Raw genomic sequence first — 14979 nt, forward strand, 5'->3', positions numbered from 1 at the left:
GTCTATCAGTAAACTGTACGGTAACTAAATAATAGTGCCTGTCAAATAAGATGGTCCAAATATGTGTAGTTAACTCTTTTTTTGCATGGTTAATAACATCTTTCCAATGATTACTCCGTTTGTACCCATCATCACGGTTGAAGTTATGTCTGTGTTTGTATATTTGGATGGCTTCGTGTACAAACCTTTGATGGTAGCCAGAAGGTTTTGCCAGAAGGTTTGACGCTGATGCTGTCGGCGACGCGAGCGTGGGGGTGGGTAGAGTCGAGGCGACGCAGATCACTCAAGCGGCGCTAACAAAAGCGACGGGGGGGGTTGGTGTCTTTTTGCGAAACGGCGGAATAAGGTGGGAGACTGCGAGCCTGCGGGCTGTCGCCGTGCCGCGCTCCAACAACGAGCCACGCGAGAGCGAGGGGCGTTGAAGGGAGCTCGTCCGACGATTGAACGGGAATCCAATCCGGGTGAGAAACGTGGGCGAAAATGTGCGACGGTGGCTGGGCGATTGGTGAACTCGGCGTTGGAGTGGGCGAGGAAGAGAGATTGGCCGCATTGGAGCTCGCGACCCAGACAGCACGCGGACGATTACGAACGACTTTTCAAAGCGAACGAATCCAGAAGGTGGACTTGGAAGAGCTCTAAGGTATCATCCATAATGAAATAATTATACAGCCTTTCAAGATTGGTCGATACAACTTCAAAAGGCCAGCCATAGATCCCCTGCATAGCCTTATTAGGGCATAACCAGAGATGCTGTTAGCGAGCACCCGTGAAGACCGGCACAGCAGACGAGGGGGTGGGTGTCCACCACCACGCCCGGCTGCCTTTGTCTCCCCAGTGGCAATGTTTACACACCGCACCAGATACTCATTTGAGGCTGAGTCGACTTAGGGGGGGCCCAGGAGCGGTTCAGAAAATCGTCACGTGGTGTTGGCCGTGAGCGGGAAGCGAACTCGGTCCGCCGGGTTCGTAGCGCAGCGTAGCGCTAACAGCTACACCGCAGCTTCCGATACACATGCGCACGCACACACTCGATCGCATGTAGATGTTAACATTTGAGTTTTACTTCTCTATACCTCAGCATGTTCTGTTGTGTGCCTGCTCAAGATCAATCGCGATTTTCGACTTTAAAAAAAGATATATATACACAATACGTTGGCAACATTTCAACCACGCAATTCCAATTTCTGGTAAATTCATCATTATCATCATCATCTCCGATGGTCAATCCACTGCTGGATGAGTGCATCCCCCAAGCTGCTGCAATCTCTGATGCTTCTGAGACGTAATAATCCCTCTAGTACCTTCTCGCCAGCTAATGTCATCTCTCCATCTCCTTGGCGGACGCATTAGCCCTGTTCATCAGTTTCCTAATGCACATTTTGCACGGGAGCAAACCAATCGGGTGAGACAAACCCCATACACTTAAGCAGGATAACACTCATGCCGCGCGCAGATAGCCTTGTCGGAAACCTACTTGCTATGCTGTCTCACGCAGACAGTTCATTGCTCGGCAAGTGGACAATGTCCAGGCACGTGCTCACGATCTATTCACGTTGAAAGTGCCAAGTCTCGGAAGTTACGCAGGGCTGAGTGTAGTTCATAACCAGGAGCTGTGTAGGGTTTATCCCGTGGCGTTTCCAGAGGATGAGAGTGCACGATGGTCCAGATGTCTTGTGCCCCCCAATTAATTGGAATGGATTATCGAATGCATCTGTACAGAGATGTGAGCGTTATCTCCTCGTATGCGTTGATTTTCTCTGGTTTCCCCCCCGTCAACCCGAACATTCATGAATGGAACCCTCCAAACAAGCTCACGGCGTGGCTTTCCTGGCTGGATGAAGAACGTTAGTAAATGCATACAAATAATATTATTATTTTCTTGGTTCTTTCGGTAAAGTCACGGAGAAGGGAAATAATAAAATAATTAAGATAAAACATATTCATAAAATAATAATAAAACATAATAAGATGCTTTTTCTTGGTTCTTTCGGTAAAGTAACGTAGAAGGGAAGTAATAAAATAATAAAAATAGAACATAATAAAATAATTCTCACGACGTTTCGGCCACAACGCAAGCAGCCGTCCTCAGGTGAAGAATGAAACACCACCAAGCTTGGAGCGTATATTTAAGCTGGTTTGGAGGGGGGGAGGTGGGAAGGAGAGCGCCTTGACAAAATAATTTGCATTTCAAGAGGAATTTAGCATATGGAAAATGCGTAGGGGGTGAGCGGGGTGGTTTCAAATTAATATTATGCCCGTGCATTATGCAGAATTAGCAGCATCAAAGGGAGGGGGAAGGGAGGTAGCATTAACAAAGGATAGGAATGTTAATAGTATGTAGCTGCAGTTACTAAACAACCACGTAGAAAACTAAAGTATAAACTAACATAAACAACTAAAGTATAAACTACATAGCATCATCAGTATACTTACTATACTCTACAATAAGCTAAGTTACTAACAGTAAGTAATACATTACAATTCTACGTCGTAAAAATTATATAATATGCTTCCATCTAAACTTTATTCTCTTACATCACACGAGCATACACCGTACTATATACTGCCATAGACAAACCCAACATTAAATTATATACTGTATTGCTATAAACCACCTTATACATTTTAATATAACACTATGTATTATTCTGCCCACCCTAATGTGTATCACACTGCTATATGTTTACAATACAATTACGATACTATACATTACCCTGTACATTGTATTAAGCATATAAATGTTATACTATTTGTTATTATACACTGTACCATTGACCGTCGTGTCAATGGGTGAGTAGTGAGGGGAAACTTGCAGCGGAGCAAAGAATCCATTCCCTGCGGAGATTACAATGCCAGTGAGTGGAACGCGGTCTGAAAGTCACCGTAAACGTGAACACAATCAGTTAAGATCCGAAATGGTTTATTACGTCCTTCCAATGATTGCTAAGCCAGAATCCATCTTCTCGGTTGAAATTGTCTCTGTGTTTGTATATGTGGATCGCCTCATGACCGAATCTCTCATGATAGCCAGATGGCTTGCAGAGAACCTCTGTCTTGGAGAAGTCAATGTCATGTGAGCCCACTGAGTTGTAACAGTGATCTGCCACGGCTGAGGTGTTTGCCCTACCGTGTTTCAGGTCTGCTTTATGTTCACGGATGCGGTCCGAGGCATGTCGTTTGGTTTCTCCAATGTAACTGCTACCACAGAGTAAACTTAGTTTGTAGACGCCAGGGTATTGGCTGTCTGGAACCACATCTTTTACAAACGGGACCAGATCACGGATTTTATGTATTAATTTGAAACCCCCCGCCCACCTCCTACGCATTTTCCATATGCTAAATTCTTGTTGATATGCAAATGATTTTGTTAAGGCGCTCTTCTTCCCACCTCCCCCTCTCCAACCCAGCTTAAATATACGCTCCAAGCTTGATGGTGTTTCATTCTTCACCTGAGGACGGCTGCTTGCGTTGTGGCCGAAACGTCGTGAGAATTATTTTATTATGTTTTATTTTTATTATTTTATTATTTCCCTTCTACGTGACTTTACCGAAAGAACCAAGAAGATGAATCCCTGCAGTCACGAAAGCTTTAAATCGAAATTTGATACCTGAGGCTTTGCTCCACGCGCTCGAAAGCTTATTCAGGAACTGAAAGCCAGCACGTGGGGCGAAACGTCGGACATCGTGCCGAACGACACGCGGTAGAACCCGACAACGCGTGGGAGAGAACTACAGACGGCCAGCAATCGAGGAAGAATGGCAACTATGGCTCTGCATTCGACTGTGTAACCCTTGCAACTGATCCTCTCTCTCCTGTACCCTGCAATGAGTTGCGTGAGTACATAACGGCCCAGTGGTCAGTGTGAACGTGTCCTTACACTAAGCCCGAGTGCAAGGCATGGTTGCAAATAAATTAAGAGACATAACGAGGAACGCGTGGTTTAGATAACATATGCAGTTCGTGTCACCGTTAAAATAGTTAAGAGATTGTAAGTCGGGGTGGGAGGGGGGGGCGTTTGGCACAGCACGTTGCTATATGGATGACGGTGGCCGATAGTCAGGAATAATGACGCAACGTGACGCATCAGTGAGGACCTTCGGCGTGGGAACGGAGCGATGACATCGGCTCGTGTGCGGGTACTGGGTGCATCGCAGGACCGTAAGAGACAGCGACGATTTGGGGAAGAACCTCGTCCTACGGTGGATTGACCATGGCCACTGAAAACGAGGACGTGACGGGTTCAGGAAGAATAAAAAAAACACACACACCTTGTGGCCACCCCACGCGGTCACTTTAGCTCAGCGCCGGCACCCCTCGATTGATGACCGTAACAACAACAACAAATGATTCCATTTAAATCTGTGGTCGAGGAGTGGCAGCAAGACGGGGAGTTCCGTGCTGAGCATGTGCGGGCCCCGTGCCCTCAGGATGACCTCCCCAGAGGCAGCGATGGCGATGTCGTTGTTGGCACGCACGCGTTCGGCAAGAATTGAATGCGCCACTCCTTACAGCTCGAAACCTGCGTCTCTTTGTTTACGGAATTAAAAAAATAACCCAGCAACGTACATGCATGTACACGCAATACGTGTAATTGCAGAGTAGAGCCAGTTTGTTTTTGTCTTTACCCCCAGAGGTTAATTTGATTGTTTTTTTCTTCTCAACATTAGTTGCAAATCTGTAATCAGAAACGTGGACGCTGACAAAAGAAATGCGAGGAGGGCGAACTGAAAAGTGCCTAAAGGCGCGTCGAGAAATGAACGCATGGAATTATAACAGGAGACGGTGAGAAAACAAGGGGCTCATTGAACGTACTCAGGCTATTGGCGTCACATATTGGACTGCTAAAGAAAGCAAGTGGGCTTCTACAAAGCACGTCCCGAGAAGGGATGGCGGCCTAAGGAGGAGACTCGTGGCGAAATGGCAACCAAAGGAGAGAACTCTACAAAATGCTGTCAAAAAACCACGAAGACAGAGCCACGAGGTTAGTTCATGCGCAGCAGTGTCAATGGATTCGTGGCATCGCAGGACCGCCAAGGAATTGATGACGGTGTGGGGAGGCATTCGTCCAACGGTGGATAGATCATGTCTGATGATGATGATGATGACGCTGATATTCGTATGCGTGGCGCTGCTTGTGCACTGCCTATATGTTGACAAAAATTGCACAAGCGCTTGTTGTGGAGAGATTTATGTAGCTGCTCAGAAGCACCTTATTAAACGCACAAAGACAAAGAGCCCCAGTTTAGCATTATAGACTGCTGGGACAAGGCCCTTTTAGCTCGTGCCTATTAAACCTGGCACGGCACACGAGGGGGAGTAGTGCACGTGTCAGAGCCAAGCCCGGCCACCTATGTTGCACCCATTGCTGGTGTTCACACGGTGAAACCAGTTAGTCGTGTTAAGGCTGAGTCGACTTAGGGGAGGCCACGGGATAGGTTTTGCGGGTTGAAATGGAACCTGGGTTTGCCATGACCGGGAGTGCAGTGCTGCTAATCGTGGCAGCAACTGTCACCCATCGCATCTGAACTGTTCCAATTAGTAGAAGCACTGGGGGGAGATCATTCATTTAGAGTTGCGGCCGAGAAAGCACTCGGGTAACCACAAACAAAAAGATGGGTAAAGATCCCCCACAGAGCCAAACTACATGATGAGTTGTGCTGCCTAGCGAGCATTTGCTAAGGCAGACATGGCAAATGAGGGACCGCTGTGACCAGTACCGTACACGTCCAAATTTAATCTCCTCGTTCACACCATGCTAGGTGCCCATTTAAGGCTAAGTCGATCTCGGGGAGAGCCTAGATTGGTTTTGATACCATTTAACACACGTTGTCTGAGGCTGATAATTGAACCCAGGCTACTAATCACAGCACGACATAACCTTAACAGACTGTTGGGTCAGATTTTGCCAGCAAGCACCCATTAAGTTCAGCAGAGCACACGAGGGGGGAGGGGAGGGCGGAGGGTGACCGGAACCACTTCTAGCTGCCTTCGTCTCCCCAGTGGTGATGTTCACACAATGCGCCAGGTCCTCATTTGAGGCTGAGTCGACCTACCTAGAGGAGGCCTGGGACCGACTCAAATAATCGTCACCGATGTTGGACATGAGCTGGAGTCGAACCTGGAACACCGGATTCTTAGCGCAATGCGCTGACCACGACACTACCGATTCCCACACATACACACACACAACAACAAACTTCATTCGCCACTAAGTGGCAGGGACGTCAACACGGCGCTTGTGCCAGGTCAGGTGCACGCACTCGCAAAAACAAAGATCCCCGTATAGCCTTTCGCATACTTTTAGGGCAAGTGCTGTTAGCGAGCACCTATGAAGGCTGGCACGGCACACGAGGGGGTGGGTGGCCAGCAACACGCCCGGCCGCCTTTGTCTCCCGAGTAGCAATGTTTACACACCGCACCAGGTACTCATTTGAGGCTGAGTCGACCTAGGGGAGGCCTAGGACGAGCAGAAATCAAACTCGGGAAGCCGGGTTCGTAGCGCATCGCGCTAACCGCTAAGCTAGCGCTCACTCTCTAACACTCTCACAAGCGCAACAATATATGTAGACAAAGGCAGACGCTCAGAACACCGTCTGTCGGTATTTTTTCCGTACAAAAGCGTCTAATACGGGCTTATGGAAGGTTCTGTTATTTGAAAAACTCGGAGAATACGAAATTGCATTTACAGAGGAAAAACAAAACTTTATTAAAGAACCGAGCCAAAATCAAAGATATATATTTATTGCATATATATTATTCCCCGAATAAATAGCAGAATTAAAATTTCAAACGCGAACGCACTTCAATGCTGCTAATGCCTGAATTGATTTTGTGTGCAGTAATTGTGCCAATAAAATGCTAATAATTTTGCACAACATATTTAAAGTGATGTACAGTTCCCAGTGGCTCGTTCGCCGCACGTATGAAGTTGAACAAAGCGCTGTCTTTCACCCGTACACCCACCCCCAAGGGCAGACTTTTAAACAGCACAGTCAAAAAAAAACTCATCTTTCCCCTTCTCACGATAGCAAACTGCGAGTTGCCCCAGTAGTATACATATTTGGATGCACGCATCATTTTTGTGAAATTGGAATTTTTTTCCCCCCTTAACTAATTTGGAATGTGTTTTTGAAGAAAGTATTAACATAAAAACCTAATCTTTTTAAGAAAATGTATTGCGTTCTCCGATTTTGTATTTCTTAGTTTATCTCTTTAGGAATATATTACCAAGATGCCGGGAAAAAAAATTACGCATCATTACGTGCAGAATATGTAACAGAACTGTTTGTATTTCCATACTAGTAACCGATGGGCAAAATTTTTGTTCCAGCTGTGCGTCTTATTAAATGCATGCACACATCACAAGCAAAAGGTCAAAGTTTCATATAGACTGCTGGGGGAAAGTGCCGTTAGTGAGCTCCTATTGAGGCCAGCACAGCGGACAAAAAAGGTTACGTGGCCAGCACCATACCCGGCCACTTGTAGCGGGAGATTAATTGATCCATCGATCAATGTTAATCTTTACACGTATGATGCATTCATCGAATTGTACGTGTAACACATATCCTGTTTTCACTTCGTTTATGTTGCTTGTAAATGGTTGGTAAAACACCAACACAGAACTGCTGCCACTAGAAGTGCTACATTCACCACAAACGGAATTAATTACTGAATTGGGTCGTGACCCCGAATCATGAAAATGTATTGAATTGCAAATGGGTACGAATCGTTACACGCTTACCGGCCACCTTTATCTCCCCAGTACTTACAGTCACTCATGTAATAATGCGTCAATCAAGCAGAGAATATGCAGAGTATCATCACTTACCAATTGTTACTGTTGCTGTTGTTCGTGGGCAGGAATCGAACCGGATTAGGTAGCGCAGTGCGTGGCCCACTGGACCTCCGTCCAATCTGCACTTGATGGAAAAAAAACCGTAGCAAATGATAAATATGAAAAATAAATGTGAAATAAATATGAAAACAAATATGAAAAAATAATACATGTAAAAAAATCTGAAAAATAAATATGAAAAATATATAAATGTGAAAAATAATATGAAAAAACCCCGTAGCAAATGCTAAATATGACATGATACACGGTTGAGTGCATTGCGCAGAAAAACTAAAGTTTTCTCATGCCCAAATGAGCGATGGGACAATGCTCATTTTCAATGACGGTCCTAAGTCGGGAGTGTCAATTCCACATTGCTATGGCCGGAAACAATTCTTCCATGGGACAACCACCATTGCCTTCTTGCCAATTGGTGCATAGAATATCATCAGCATCCATTACACTGCACTCCCGTGCCGATTTTTCTCACCCAGGGAGGATGAGGATGATGATGATGATGTGGGAGTTTGCCCTGGTTGGGTTTGAATTTGTAGATTTGGGAGCCATGCTGATCTGCCAAACTGAGCTTTGTATTTGCCATAGGCATGTGTGTAATTATGGATTGTCGACACAGAATCATTATGCAGGGTGTGTATGGGTGCTCACAAGAGACACCCAACACAGGTCTTTAGAACGGTATTTATTCTTACAGATTTCAAAAGGTGCAGTAACTTACACGTATTCGTTTTAACGGTCACCATTAGCATCAGCTCACCTATTATGTTAAGCAAGCGCTGTATAATTATAGCAAGCAAAATATTGCCATTTTCATCAGCCGTTGTCCATACACTGCTGGATGAAGTCCTCCCAAAACCGTCACCATCACTGCCATCTCCATCATCGTCATCTCTCACGGTCCTGCGCCGGCACGCCCCGACCAGCACGTGCACACGTGCCGACCTCACCGCTCCATCTCTGCGGTTGACTTTCCCTTCTTTGGCTGCAGCTCAGTGGTTATTCCTGCCCACCGGCCATTGTCCCATCCAAACGACGTGTCTCGCCCAGACCACCCACTGGTTTTTATTGACAGTCTCTCACCAGCGCAAGTTCTCCAGTCCACGTGTTCCTCTCTCTGTTCACTCAACGCAATGCCAAACATGCATTTCTCCAAGCTTCTTTGAGCATTTGGGGCACCACTGTGGCGAGATGTTAACTACCTCGCCTGGTATACAGGATGTCGTGGGTTTGATCTCGACCCTGATGCCTGCTGCTGTATATTTTTACGTTCTCCCCGTGGTCGCGTGGATTTTTCTCCGGGTCCTCCGGTTTTTCCCCTCCACGTTTAGAAACACGCGTTTAGAGTATTTGGTTGCTATAAATGTCCCCGTGACGAGCCCCTTCGTTGAGCTATCATTTGCGGCCAGGTCGCTTCTGTGGACTTTAACTGGTAGAATAAAAATATGTAAATTTTAAAAGAATTTTTTTTCATAGTTTAGTTTTTTTCCCATCTCCTTCATCGGTGTCCATGTTTCTGATTCCAAATGTTGTAGCAGGGAAACATCAACGGAGATTTAACGTTCCAGAGTTTTTTGGCGCAAGGATCTTTTGTAAGTGAAAGTAATAACACTATGTAGCACAATGTTTGTTCTTGGGTAGTAAGTGTTATTTCGTAATTGATTGTGCCTAAAAAGTATAGAAAATGGCTATTATTCCCCACAAATTTTGCTTTTGTGACCAGGACAGTGATATGTTGAAATGTACCTATTTTCAATGAGAAAACCGGAGAATTTGTTTCTTTTCGTTAACATAAAGTCAGAAAAAAAACATGAATAATAATTTACATGTATTTATACTAAAGTAATAAAAAAATGACTACAAAAGATTTGGAAGTGAGTAGTTTTTCGAGATTTACGATTATACTGTAAATCACTTTCACGAATCAGCCCACAAATGGAGTCTCCCATCATCTTCATGTTATACTGTCCTTGGTAGCGGCGTTCAAAGTCCAGTATATCCTGGTGGAAGCGCTCGCCTTGCTCCTCCGAGTACGCTCCCATGTTCTCCTTGAATTTATCAAGATGAGCATCAATGATATGGACATTGAGGGACATCTTACAGCCCATTGTGCCGTAGTTTTTCACCAGAGTCTCAACCAGCTCCACATAGAAGGAAAATAATAAAATAATAAAATTTAAACATAATAAAATAATTCTCACGACGTTTCGGCCACAACGCACGCACCTGAGGACGGCTGCTTGCGTTGTGGCCGAAACGTCGTGAGAATTATTTTATTATGTTTTATTTTTATTATTTTATTATTTCCCTTCTACGTGACTTTACCGAAAGAACCAAGAAGAAGAATCCCTGCAGTCACGAAAGCTTTAAATCGAAATTCAGCTCCACATAGTTTTCGACCTTGTGATTGCCCAGGAAGCCACGAACCACTGCGACAAAGCTGTCCCAAGCCGTTTTCTCCTTACTAGTGAGCTTCTTGGGGAATTCATTGCACTCCAGGATCTTCTTCATCTGTGGTCCGACGAAGACACCGGCTTTGACCTTTGCCTCAGACAGCTTAGGGAAGAAGTCTTGAAGGTACTTGAAGGCTGCCGACTCCTTATCTACAGCTCTGACAAATTGTTTCATAAGGCCCAATTTGATGTGCAGTGGTGGCATTAGCACCTTCGGGGGGTCCACCAGTGGCTCCCACTTGACGTTGTTCCTTCCCACAGAGAACTCGGTCCGCTGTGGCCAGTCCCGCCTGTGGTAGTGCGCCTTGGTGTCCCTGCTGTCCCAAAGGCAAAGATAGCAGGGAAACTTGGTAAAACCGCCTTGGAGACCCATCAAAACAAGCTCCCAGCATAATATGACTTTGAACCCCCCCCCCCCCCCACCTCCTACGCATTCCACAAGTAGTGACTAATCCCATATCTGCATTTCCCATAAATATGCTAAATTCCTATTGATATGCAAATTCATTTGTCAAGGCACCCTTCGACCTCCAACCCAGCTTAAATATACGCTGCCAAGCCTGGTGGTGTTCATTCAGACGCTGTCTTTCCGACACACCTGTTCTTCACCTGAGGACGGCTGCTTGCGTTGTGGGCGAAACGTCGTGAGAATTATTTTATTATGTTTTATTTTATTTCTATTATTTTATTATTTCCCTTCTACGTGACTTTACCGAAAGAACCAAGAAGAAGAAGCTCCCAGCATTGGAGCTCTTCTACAGCAAAGCCACACCCTTTTGTTGTTATTGTTTTTAAATCTCTTCTGCTTTTATATATTTGTATCTGTCCCTCCCCCCCCTCCACCGCCCTTTCCGCCCATCCATTGCTCCCTGTCCCCAGCAGCGTCATTCTCTACTTGACTGATTCCCACCGCTCAATCCGCATCCACTGCACAAACCATGGCCGCAGATGCGGATACCTGATCCACAAATGAAAGCAATTTTTAAAAAAAACCTCTTCAGTAGTATCGGTGTGCGACTGTGGGTCATCCAGCACAGATACCGCAAGAACATACAACGACGATAATTGTTTATTTACCCTTCTATCTGGCAACAAAACTGACACCTTTTTACAAGGAGTCATGTTTGCATAGACCGCAATACCTGCAGTCATAATACAAAGAAAAGACATAACTCTGATAATGTGCACTGTCCTTGAAGTTGATTGAAGTTGATTGGTCCACACCCGAGACAGCTTTCCTTAGAGCCTAGTCTCACATGGTGTTGGACCATATAGTGAACGTACAACGACGCCAATGTCCCCCGGTCCACCAATTCGAAGTAGACATCACAGCGCTGCTCGCTAGGCGGTGATCTGGGCTTGACCGCCTGAAATGTGAAATTGTAGTCGTTTCCGTACATCTACATCAGCAGCCGTACGAAGGAAGAAGACTGCTTTCTCAATCGCAAAGCGGATGCGTCGAACCATTACGAGCGTTTAACGTGGCAGGAACCACACGGGCTACTGTGCCGTTGAAGAGACGACCGCGTCTGTCGGCGCCACAACTAACAAGGTCATTGTGCCCACGTAGACATTCATCACGGCTTACCCACCCGGCCCTCGGAGGTTGCAACGGAGCGGCATTACATCAGTGGCGGGCGCTTCATTCGCTCCAAACACCTGCCGTTAATATTTACTGCCGCGCAGCTTTCCACCCACCCCCACCTCTCCTCCCTTCTCCCCCCACCCACGACCTGAAAAGGGCTTCAAAAACCTCAACAATTTTCCTTTTCCGCGGCCTCGTCTCTGCATTGTCAGCCGCACAGCGAGCATCGCGAGCATCCGGGCGCTTGCGTAAAAAAACACCGGACGGATCCCGTGCCATTTGTGCAATTGCCGTTTTTTTTTTCTTCCGTGCCGCTGGATGACCACCGAATGTTTTCCTTCACGTGCGATACATGAAATCGCCGTCGCGGTTCGTCGTAGCCGTCCTTGTCTTCATTTGCATCTGCGTGAAAATTCACGAAAGGGCTCCTAAACATGCAATGCGGAATACCTAATTTGCATACGAGCAGTTCAATCTTGATTTTAAGCTTTCGTGGCTGCAGGAATCCATATTCTTTGGTTCTTTCGGTAAAGTCACGTAGGTAGAAAAATTAAATAAAATTATGATTTAAAATAACAAAAAATATTTTTGTTTTATTTTATTTTTCTACCTACGTGACTTTACCGAATAAAATTATCATTTTGTTATATTTTATTTTTCTACCTATGTGACTTTACCGAAAGAACCAAAGAGCATACGCGCAGTTTTTAAGCATTGCGATCTGAACCCAGTCACCTGAGCTCGCAGCAAACATAAGTGACGAGTGATGGAGTCTCCCCCCCCCCCCCCCACACACACCTTTATGAACCCGCATTGACCAGTGTGAAGAGGTATGGTCAATCACCAAGACTGACACAGCGTGGAAATAAGATCTTCATCATCCAGCAGTGGAGTGACAAAGGGCTATACTATATTATGTTTATATATATATATACTTTCAACCGGTCTGGCATTATGTTCAAAGCCGCTGGAAGTAGTTAACATTTCAAAGCAAATAAAAGTGGATTTATTTTTAAAATATTAAAACAGAATAACCCCTAATTCTATTTGGATGTGTGACAAAGCCGCATACATACGAATTTAGTTTTTGATGCAGTCACTGGTGATCGGACTGAGACCATAAACTCACTACCCACGAGAAGTTAATTTAAATCAAGGTTGACCAACTTGGATTTAAACCCAGTATCCCAAAAGTGCCAGTGCACTGTCTCTGAGCACCGGCGTTATCCCCCACGAGTCAACTCAGCTGCGACGAGTTCTCTGCTTTTAAAGTTTCAGATAGAAATGAAATGCAAGGATTCTAAACACCCGCAGATAATTAATCTCGATGGGAAACCATTAGATGGAAATTCAGATTCGCAGGCATCTTTCGATCGCCTCATTATTTAAATGACCCGGGATCTTTTTTGTAAATGGCAGTGGTAATGGATGGGGCAAGGGCAATTGATGCGGTGTCTCTATTAACGGTGTGTTTGTCCTACACGTTCTTTATTACCTATTGATTGATGGATTGATTGATTGATCGAATGCTTGGGAAGCTCTATACGAGGTGGCTTCATTTACACTACCGATTGATCTTCTTTTGTTTTAAGTCTTTCAACAAAACCTTTGGATTTCCTACATATGTAATGTCAGGGATCGTGCAGCCTCAAGCCGCGTGCTTTCACCAATCGCCGTGCAGGGTATTTATGTGATTAATGAGTTGCGTTAACGAACATTGCCTTACGATGAATTGCCGCGTCTTTCAAAAGCAGCAGCAATGTATTTGTAATACAGCACCAAAATAACATCTCGTATATAAACCACGCACGCCCTTCCGTGTGCGGAATCAACAGTGGTTGTCCCATGAAAAGCCTCACCTCCACCATATGAATGTGGAATTTCGATGACTGGCTCAGGACTGTAAACGGAAGATAAGTGCTATACTGCCCCACATTCGGTTGATTGGGAACTACTTTGACGTTATAGTTATATCCAGCATGCATCGCTGATTCTGTTTACAACGCTTAGTAATTACAACTTTGGGAGCCAGATTAATGTCTTGATATAAATAGCTGGAGCAAATCTTCCTCTTCTAAGCCAAGGGTCCCTTAATTGCGTGGGGTCAGCTGCTCACATTTTCTTTCTACATGTACAGTACTCCTTTTGTGCTTCTCTCCTTACAAGGAAACCCACAGACGCACACACACACACACACGCCCATAGAGAGACGTAGACTTACGCAGAGACTCATATACGAACTAGGTACTTACATATATACCTATAGATGTCCCCTTAATGTTTGGAGTCAGCTGTTCGGATTTAAATACTCCATTAGCTTATATTATGTATCTCATCTCTAGTCACATGCACTGTGCTCACATCTCTTTCCACCACATCCTTCTATCTCACCCTCCGTCTCTCTCTCTAATCGTTATGCCTTGCACGGGAGGTGTCATCTCCGTCGCCATTCTCATCGCATCCTCTTCGTCTCTTCTCACCACGTGCTCAAAGCCGTCTAAGTCTGGCACAATATCACATTTCTAGTGACGTTAATGGTGTCACTATGGTGTCAGCGCCAGCCACTGTCATAAGAATGCTGCTGTGCGTCTGGAACCTCTCTCGGGGGCCAGAGTGAGTACGGCATGCGAGCGGGCATAGTCCTGGTGACGGCCCGAGAGAGGGCAAGTGAGGACGGGGTAGTCTGGGTGAACCCGAGAGGGCACGTGACCCGGACTAGGTAGCGAAGGGGGCTTGAGGGACACGTGATGCTCGGTCGGGATCCTTCGGGAAAGATCCCGAAGGAGGCGTGGCCGAGGACGGAGCGAGGCCACGCCCAGGAGTATAAAGGGGCGGTCCCGGGAACATTCGTGGCTGTTCTCTGGAATCAGCCCTCGGCGCAACGTCTCTCCGATCTTCGGCCTCCGCTCGGCATCGTGGGTCAGTGAGGATGTTACTGACTGACCCGGTTATGAGTTACCCTGTTGGGGTCTAGTTAGCGTGTGTACGTTTATGTAGTTAGTCCTGTTGGGGCTGAGCAATAAACGTGTTGCTTCCAAGTCAAGTGTGTGCCTCCGTGAAGAACACTACACATTGACGAATCGATCCGTTG

The sequence above is a fragment of the Lethenteron reissneri genome, chromosome 31 (genome assembly GCF_015708825.2).
Source record: "Lethenteron reissneri isolate LAM-NWPU_2019-01 chromosome 31, ASM1570882v1, whole genome shotgun sequence".
In the NCBI taxonomy this organism is placed as follows: domain Eukaryota; kingdom Metazoa; phylum Chordata; class Hyperoartia; order Petromyzontiformes; family Petromyzontidae; genus Lethenteron; species Lethenteron reissneri.